Consider the following 8,790-nt stretch of genomic DNA (forward strand, 5'->3'; position numbering starts at 1 on the left):
ACCGCCCGGCCTGCGAGGAAGACAACCTCTGAAAAAATTACTCCCAATCCCAAGCGGTGGGGACGCCGTGAGGGGATGCATGGCTGGGGGATAGACCAGTCGTTAGTGTCCCTCCCGTCAGAGTACCGGCCGACACTCTGGTGGGTTACCCCTTAGGCTTACCCGGGTACAGGGGGCACTGCTCGGGTGGACCACTTATTTCCCCCATACTCGTGGGAATTGTATGGAGAATATTAAAGAAAAATTTAAAAAACCTTTGTTGTTGAGTAGGAGCGACCGAGAAGGTCAGCAAGAGGTAGTCCTTCGGGACTATGATGAGCAGTCAGATCTCGGGTCAAGGAGGTCGTCGATGTCTCTTGACTTTGACTCTGACGGGTCTAGAGGTTTGTGGCGCCGGAAGAGGCGCCAAACAAAAACCACTGAAGAGGATACTGATTCGGATGCGCCGGCTAAAAAATACATACAGACTGAGGAGCCGATTATCAGTAGTGGAGTGGCGTCTTCCGGAAAACATGTCGGGATGACACAAACGAGAGCCGAACTTGCAGCGGCTAAGCGTGAGGCGCTGCGTATTGCTGCAGAACAAGAGGTATCAGAAAAGGCGAAACGTCTCAGAAAAAACACGGCGAAAAGCGTTGGCGGTGACAACCTGCATAATTTGCCGACTGAAGCGTTGGCAAAGCAGGTCCAAGACTCGGTGGAAATAATTCTGGACGTTGCCAAAAAGTCCAAAAGTCTGAAGGGTGGTTTTATTAAATGTCTGAAGGAGTCTTCTATGTCCATAACGGAAGCTGTAGATGTATTAAAGGAACGGACCATGTCGGAGGAGACCGTGAAATTACAGGCTGAGAATCATCGCCTGAACATGGAAATGACAGAACTCCGCAAAGAAATGGCGGAGCTGCGAGCGGAAGTCTCAAAGGCTCAAAGGGCAAACAGCTTGTGCGTTGGGCAGAGTGCTGGCGCCGGCCCCACTGCTGGCGACGGTGCTCCTATCACTAGAGCTGACCTGGAGAACTTTATGGCGGACCTTCTGAAAAAGACTGGATTTATGGTGGACGCCAAGTTGGACGGCATCAGAGATCGACTTCTGCCAGAAAAACGGCTACGCCCTCCACTTGCTTCGGACCGTCCTCCACCGTCTGTACACAGAACATGGAGTGAGGTATTGATGGACAGCTGTATTCCATCTTGCTCTGGCCCCACTATTGTTGATAGTCAGCCAGCGACTGCCCCAGTGCCTCCCCCTGCGCCTGCTGAATACATAGGAAAAGGTAAAGGGATAGGAAAGAAAACTAAGGTACAAGAGAACCGGGTAGAGGCAAATGTTCCTCCTCAAACTAATGTGGAGCCTGAGGTAATAAACCCATCGGAATGGACAGAAATTGGAAAAGGTGGGAGGAAGAAGAAAAATAAGAAGAAGAAAAAGAAGAATGCACCTAGTGTGACGCAACCACAGAGCAGTCAAACACAAGGTAGTCAACCGCAGGGTGCTCAAGCTCAGCCTAAAGGCAAAGGGCCAAAGAAGACGAACCCCCGTGCTGCGAAGCTCCGGACTCCAAAATCCTCAGCAGTCGTTCTTACACTGCAGCCTGAGGCAGAAAAGAGAGGTGTTTCCTACAAAGAAATTCTCCTTGAGGCCAAGTCTAAGGTAGGACTCGACGACCTTAATATAACAGGTCTCCGGTTTCGCAGGGCCGCAACAGGAGCTGCTGTGTTTGAGCTGCCAGGAGCTACCACCCGTGAGAAAGCGGATGCACTGGCTGAAAAATTACGAGGGGCACTAAGTGAAAATGTAGTCAAAGTATCTAGGCCTGAAATTTGTGCTGATCTGGTGATTGGTGGGCTAGATGATGCAGTCACTAAAGGAGAGGTTGAAGATGCAATCGCTCGAGAAGGTCAGTGTCCAAGAGCATCAATAAAAGCGGGTGAAATACGCATAGATCCCACAGGAAAGGGTAGGGTGTTCGTTAGATGTCCCACAGTCGCTGCGAAAATAATAGTGGCTGCAAAAGGTCTTCGTATTGGCTGGGTAACTGCGTCGGTTAGACTGTTACAGTCCCAACCTAGGCGATGCTACCGCTGCCTTCAGAGTGGCCACGTCAGGGCTCAGTGTACTGCGGCCACAGACAGAAGCAGCAACTGCTATCGCTGCGGAAACCCTGAACACAAAGCAGAACATTGCACGGCGCCAGCACACTGTTCTATATGCGAGGAAGCAAAGAGACCTGCCGACCATAGGCTAGGTAGCAAAACATGCAAAGCACCTGTTGTCAAACGCGACAATAGAAGAGGCGGCGTAGTGGCCAAGGACACGCAACAGTCCCTGCAAACTACAAGCCCGATGGACACAGACGTGACCAGGGTTGAAGTGGCGACGGAAGTCAACAGCCAATAATATGGCCCCAATCAGTTTTCTCCAGGCGAACATAAATCACTGTGGTGCATCACAAAACCTGCTTGTGCAAAGCTTGGCCCAGTGGTCAGTAGATGTAGCGTTGGTTTCGGAGCCCTACTTCGTTCCTTTGCGGGATACTTGGTTGGGAGACAATGATAGTACAGCTGCTGTAATAGTCCACAACTCCGAAAAGGCCCTTATCGGAATTCGAGGTGTTCTTGGACCAGGTGGGTGCTATCATTCGTCAAAACCACCCTCACCCTATTCTAATAGCTGGAGACTTCAACGCTCACTCTACGGCTTGGGGATCCCACCAGACGTGCAGCCGGGGTGTGGCAATTCATGAGTGGCTTATAACTATGGGACTTTCAATTTTAAACAGAGGAACTACTCCTACTTGTGTCCGTCCGCAAGGAAGTTCACGAGTGGATGTCACCTTTGCGTCCTCTGCAATCGCATGCCGAGTTAAAAATTGGGAGGTAGTTCAGGTAGAGACACTATCGGACCATGAATATATCCGATTTGACATATCACCAGAAATTGATGTCCCATCCCCTGGTCCAACTAACAATAGCCTAGGAGATAGTCCAAGATGGGTTCTTAAAAAACTAAGGAAAGAAATTCTAGAAGAAGCGGCAATAGTTCAGAGTTGGCTGCCATCGTCTCCTCTCTGGAACATTAATGAAGAAGTGGTTTGGTTCCGGAAGGCCTTGCAGAGTATATGCGATGCCTCAATGCCCCGGGCTGGCCCCCCAACCCGAAAACGTCAAGTGTACTGGTGGTCCGCTGAAATTGCCAAACTGCGCTCTACCTGCAATGCGGCACGACGCCAGTACACACGCCAAAGAAGAAGACGTCCCAGAAACGAAGATATAGAGGTACAGCTACACGCCGTTTATAAAGAGGCCAAGAAGTCTCTCCGAAAGGCAATAGCCATCGCTAAAGAGAGTGCAAGGGAAGAGTTTCTGAGGATACTGGACAATGACCCATGGGGACGACCTTATAGAATGGTGCGGCAGAAGTTACGACCTTGGGCCCCCCCTATAACGGAGACTTTGCAACCGCAGTTCCTAAATAATGTCTTGTTGACACTATTTCCTACCAGAGGCCAATATGCACCTCCTCCGATGGCCTGTCCTCCAGGAAGTCTGCATGCGCTAGAAGATAATAATTATACAGTGACGCAAGAGGAAACGGGATTAGCGATTGAACGCCTGAGAGCAAAGAGCAAAGCGCCTGGCCTAGATGGCGTTCCAGGACGTGTACTAGCAATGGCTCTAAAACACCTAGAGCCCAGATTGCGAGCGCTGCTCTCAAAGTGCTTGGAAAGGGGTGAATTTCCTGAAGAGTGGAGAACCGGAAAGTTAATTTTGTTGAGGAAAGAGGGTCGTCCCATGGACTCACCTTCGGCATTTAGACCGATTGTTCTGGAGAGTGAGCTGACTAAAGTCTTCGAGGTAGTGATCTCAACCCGTCTCAAAAAACATCTCGAGACTGTTGGTCCTGACCTAGCAGAAAACCAGTTTGGGTTTAGAAGAGGAAAATCCACTGTCCATGCGGTTTTGCGTGTGAAAGCCCTGGTGGACGATGCATTGTCTCGGGGTGGGATGGTGTTGGCTTGCTCACTTGATATACGGAATGCCTTCAATACCCTCCCTTGGGACTGCATCAAGGCAGCTTTGCAGTATCACCGGGTGCCAGAGTACTTGCAAAAAATGGTGGATTCATACCTTTCGAGTCGGCAAGTCTCATTTCCGGGAAAAGACGGTTGGGGACATTGGCCAATGTCGTGCGGTGTTCCACAGGGGTCGGTCCTCGGTCCCCTCCTGTGGAACATCGGTTATGATTGGGTGTTGCGGGGTGCGAATATTGGAGGTGTCTATCTCACCTGCTACGCAGACGACACTCTGGTAACGATTAGAGGGAAGTCACTCCGCGATGTCTGTATGCGGGCCACTATCGCAGTTGCACATGTGGTACGACGCATTAGACTTCTTGGGCTGGAGGTTGCGCTTGAGAAATCTGAAGCCATAATCTTCCACGGACCTCGGAGTGCGCCCCCTGCAGGAAGTAAAATAACGGTGGGAGGAATCACCATCGTCATAAAGAGGTCAATGAAGTATCTTGGGCTGATACTTGATAGTAGGTGGGACTTCACCACCCACTTTGTGACGTTGGTGCCCAAACTTAAAACAGCGGCACTAGCCCTGGGAGGTCTGCTGCCGAATGTGGGAGGTCCGAACTCATCTTGCCGTCGCCTTTATGAGGGTATTGTGAGATCGATGGCTTTATATGGAGCGCCTATATGGGCGGAGACTCTGAAAAACCAGAATGTCGCTCTCCTTAATTCCTCTCAGAGAGTGATGGCAATCAGAGTCATAAGAGGATATCGCACGGTTTCCCACAGTGCGGCATGTGTACTAGCAGGGTCGTTGCCATGGGACCTAGAGGCAAGAATTCTCGCGTCGGTCTATAACTGGCGTGAAGAAGCGGTGGCTCGTGGTAATCGACCTGCTCCTAGAGAGGTGGCGGGGTGTCGCTCCCAAAAGCGAATGGAAGCCCTACAATTATGGCAGGACAGGCTAGAAAACACAAGTGCTGGTCGTCAGACGGTAGAAGCCGTCCGTCCTATATTACTGCAGTGGGTGGACCGGAGTCATGGGTCCCTTACCTTCCGACTGACGCAGATTTTGACCGGGCATGGTTGCTTTGGCAAATATCTGTGTCAGGTGGCTGGAAGGGAGCCGACAACCGAGTGCCACCACTGTGATGGCGGCTTTGAGGATACGGCCGAGCACACCTTAACAGTGTGTACGGCATTTAGTACGGAGCGTGCTGAGCTTACAGCCGCAATTGGGCTAGATCTCTCTCTGCGGGCCATTCTGATTGCGATGGTCTCGTCCAGAAGAGAATGGAATGCTGTAAAAAGATTCTGCGAAGTTGTAATGGGAGTAAAGGAGGAAGCGGAGCGTGAACGTGAAGCTACGACCTCAGACCCCATGCGACGTAGAACAAAAGGACGAAGAAGGCGGGACTTTAACCGCCAACAACCCCCCTGACTGGCAAATCTGGGTGGCGGACTCGGGGATAAGTCTGTCGACCCAACTTGAGGATGCGTGCGCGTGTGCCTGCGCGCAACCCAAGAGGCAACAAAAACAAGAGGAACCTGGAAGCAGGTAATCGCAGCCGACAGCAGTAGAATGCCAGACTTCGGTCAGGTGACCCTGCTAACGGCACCAATTGCGATAAGAGGTACACCGTATGGTTTTTAGTGGGTTCGAGCCCCACACTACTGCTTTCCTGTCCCCGCAGTGAAAGTGGTGTCAGTGGGTTGGCCATTTTCCATACGAAAAAAAAAAAAAAAAAAAAAAAAAAAAAAGGTTAGGTTAGGTTAGGTTGAAATGCTCCGGAGAAGGTAGCGTCCGTAGATGCACCGGTCATGCGCGGCGACTTAGAGCGGATTGTCGCGGAGGTTGCCCGCAAAGCTGTGGCGGAGGAGCGCCGACGGTCCTGCACTCAGTCTGATGAGCCGATGGTGCCCAGTGAATCTGCAGCTCCGGGTGCAAGGGTGATGGTGCTGGCACCGCAGCCTCCTCAGAAAGTGGAGAAGAAGAAAAAGAGGAAGAAAAAGAAGGCAGGAAAGGAAGCGCCAGCTGCCTCTGCACACGCGGAACGATTGGCCTCTCTGGCTGCCGGCTCCCACCCAGAGACCCAACAGGATGAAGGCTGGGTAAAGGTGACCAGGAGGTCCAGAAAGGTGCCGAAACCTGTGCAGGGCCGTGCTGAAGCGGCAAGCCAGGTGTCCCAGAGGCCCAAAGGACGACAGGCGCAGTTGCAGCCCAAAATGCGTCCCCCCCGCTCGGCTGCAGTTTTGATACAACTGCAGCCAGATGCGCAAAAGCGAGGGGTGACTTATAAAGAGGTTCTCTCCGATGCCAAAAGCAAGCTTCGGATGAGTGAGCTGGGCATTGGAGGGATCTCCATTAGGGCGGCCAGGACTGGAGCTCGGCTACTTGAGATTCCGGGCCTCGACCGTGGTGCCAAAGCGGACGCCCTTGCCAAGAGGCTTGGAGAAGTCTTGGACGCAGCCACGGTCAAGGTATCTCGTCCGGTCAAGTGTGCTGAGCTTCGAGTCCTGGGTTTGGACGACTCTGCCTCGCAGGAGGAAGTGCAGGCAGCAGTCGCTGGCGTTGGTGGATGTGCTGTGGATGCTGTTCGGGTCGGTGAAATCCGGCTTGGTCGCTCCGGGAAGGGCACGGCCTGGGTCAGGTGTCCAGTGGAGGTGGCCAGGAAGGTGATGGCCGGCCCACTTGTGGTTGGTTGGGTTTCGACGAAAGTCATAGTGCTTCCGCCGAAGCCCCTGCGGTGCTTCCGATGCCTGGAAACAGGTCATGTGAGGGAGGAATGCACCGCAGAGGTCGACCGCAGTGGACTGTGCTATAGGTGTGGCTCCACTGGACACTTGGCCCGGGATTGTGACAGTGCGCCCCGCTGCACAGTATGTGCAGAGGCTGGCAGGCGTGCTGATCACAGGGTGGGCGGTAAGGCGTGTGTTGCCCGTCCACAACGGCAGAGAGGAAGGAGGCCGCGGGCGGCTGCCATCGGGCAGTCGCAGTTGGCTGTGCAGCCACACACTGCTGAGCGGGAGGAGACAATGGCAAACCGCTGATGGCCAACAAGTGGTTGCAGTGTAACCTCAACCACTGCGCCAGGGCTCAGGATCTTTTCTACCAGAGCATGGCGCAGTGGTCGGTTAATTATGCCGTGGTCACCGAACCCTACTTCATTCCGAGGAGTGACAGTTGGGCCGGTGACCACGAGGGTCATGTGGCCATTGTATCGCGGGCAGGGTCGACGCCCTTTGAGGGTGTAGTCTGCGGCAGCGGGTTCGTCTCGGCTCGACTGGGTGATGTGGTTGTGATGGGAGTCTACTTCTCTCCTAACCGCACACTTGGCGAGTTCGAGGCGTTCCTTGCTGAAGTAGAGGTCGTGGTGCGCAGGAGTCACCCTCGCCTCGTCCTGGTTGCGGGGGATCTCAACGCCAAGTCCACGGCGTGGGGGTCTCCGGCGACGTGTGGGCGTGGTGAGGTTTTAGAGGAGTGGCTTATTGCGGTCGGCCTGAGCGTGGTTAACCGGGGTGCGGCAGACACGTGTGTGCGGTTGCGGGGGGGCTCCATAGTCGATGTGACGTTTGCGAGCCCCATCCTGGCGAACCGTGTCCAGGGTTGGCATGTGGTTGAGGATGCGGAGACTTTATCAGATCATCGGTATATCCGGTTTGATGTCTCCGCATCGTCAGCTGCACATGTTGGTCCAAGCCGCCCCCCGGACCGGTGCGGTCCAAGGTGGCAGCTCAAGAAGCTCGATAAGGAGCTGCTGCGGGAAGCTGCAGCCATCCAGTCCTGGTTTTGTACGCCGGAAGAGGCTGACGTCGAGGGTGAGGCGAGCTGGTTCAGGGAATCTATGGTCAGCATCTGCGATGCCTCCATGCCCAGAGTCAGCTCGCGTCCTCCTCGTCGCTGGGTGTACTGGTGGACTGGCGAGCTCACACAGTTGCGTGCAACCTGTGTGGCTGCCAGGCGTCGATACACTCGGCAGCGGAGGAGGAGGCGTCGAAACCAGGCCTTGGAAGATGAGCTGCACTCAGCCTACCGACAGGCCGCGGAGGCTTTGAGGGTGGGAATAGCGGAGGCTAAGGCTCTGGCCAGGAAAGAGTTGCTGGAGACCCTCAATCGCGACCCGTGGGGAAGGCCATACAAGGCAGTGAGAGATAAACTCCGCCCGTATGCCCCCCCACTGACGCAGAGTCTCCAGCCGGAGTTTCTGGACAGGGTTGTGGCCGCCCTATTCCCGCCCCAGGAGGATTTTGAGCCTCCCAGCATGTCCGCGTCTCTGGCCGAGGGGGGCGGGGAGGTCGGTCGGGTTCCAGAGGTGACCAGTGACGAGCTGGGCGCAGCGGTACTTAGGCTGCGCGAGAAAAACACGGCTCCTGGTCCCGATGGAATACCCGGCCGGGTTATCGTCCTCGCCCTCGAAGAGGATGTGCTGGAGCAGCGAGTGCGGAGCCTTTTTAGTGCTTGCCTCGCTCGAGGCTCAGTTCCGGCCTCGTGGAAGGTCGGTAGGCTGGTGCTCCTCAAGAAGGAGGGGCGCCCGGCGGATTCACCGTCGGCGTTTCGGCCCCTCGTGTTGCTTGACGAGCTGGTGAAGCTATTCGAAAGAGTAGTTTCTGCTCGGCTCGTCAAGCATCTCGAGGAAGTTGGTCCGGACTTGTCCGACCAGCAGTTTGGGTTCCGCCGGGGCCGGTCGACGATTGACGCCGTTCTGAGAGTCAGATCTCTGACGCAGGATGCAGTTGCCCGGGGTGAGGTTGTTTTGGGGGTGTCTTTGGACAT

This window comes from Plodia interpunctella, chromosome 21, assembly GCF_027563975.2.
Source record: "Plodia interpunctella isolate USDA-ARS_2022_Savannah chromosome 21, ilPloInte3.2, whole genome shotgun sequence".
Classification (NCBI taxonomy): Eukaryota; Metazoa; Arthropoda; class Insecta; order Lepidoptera; family Pyralidae; genus Plodia; species Plodia interpunctella.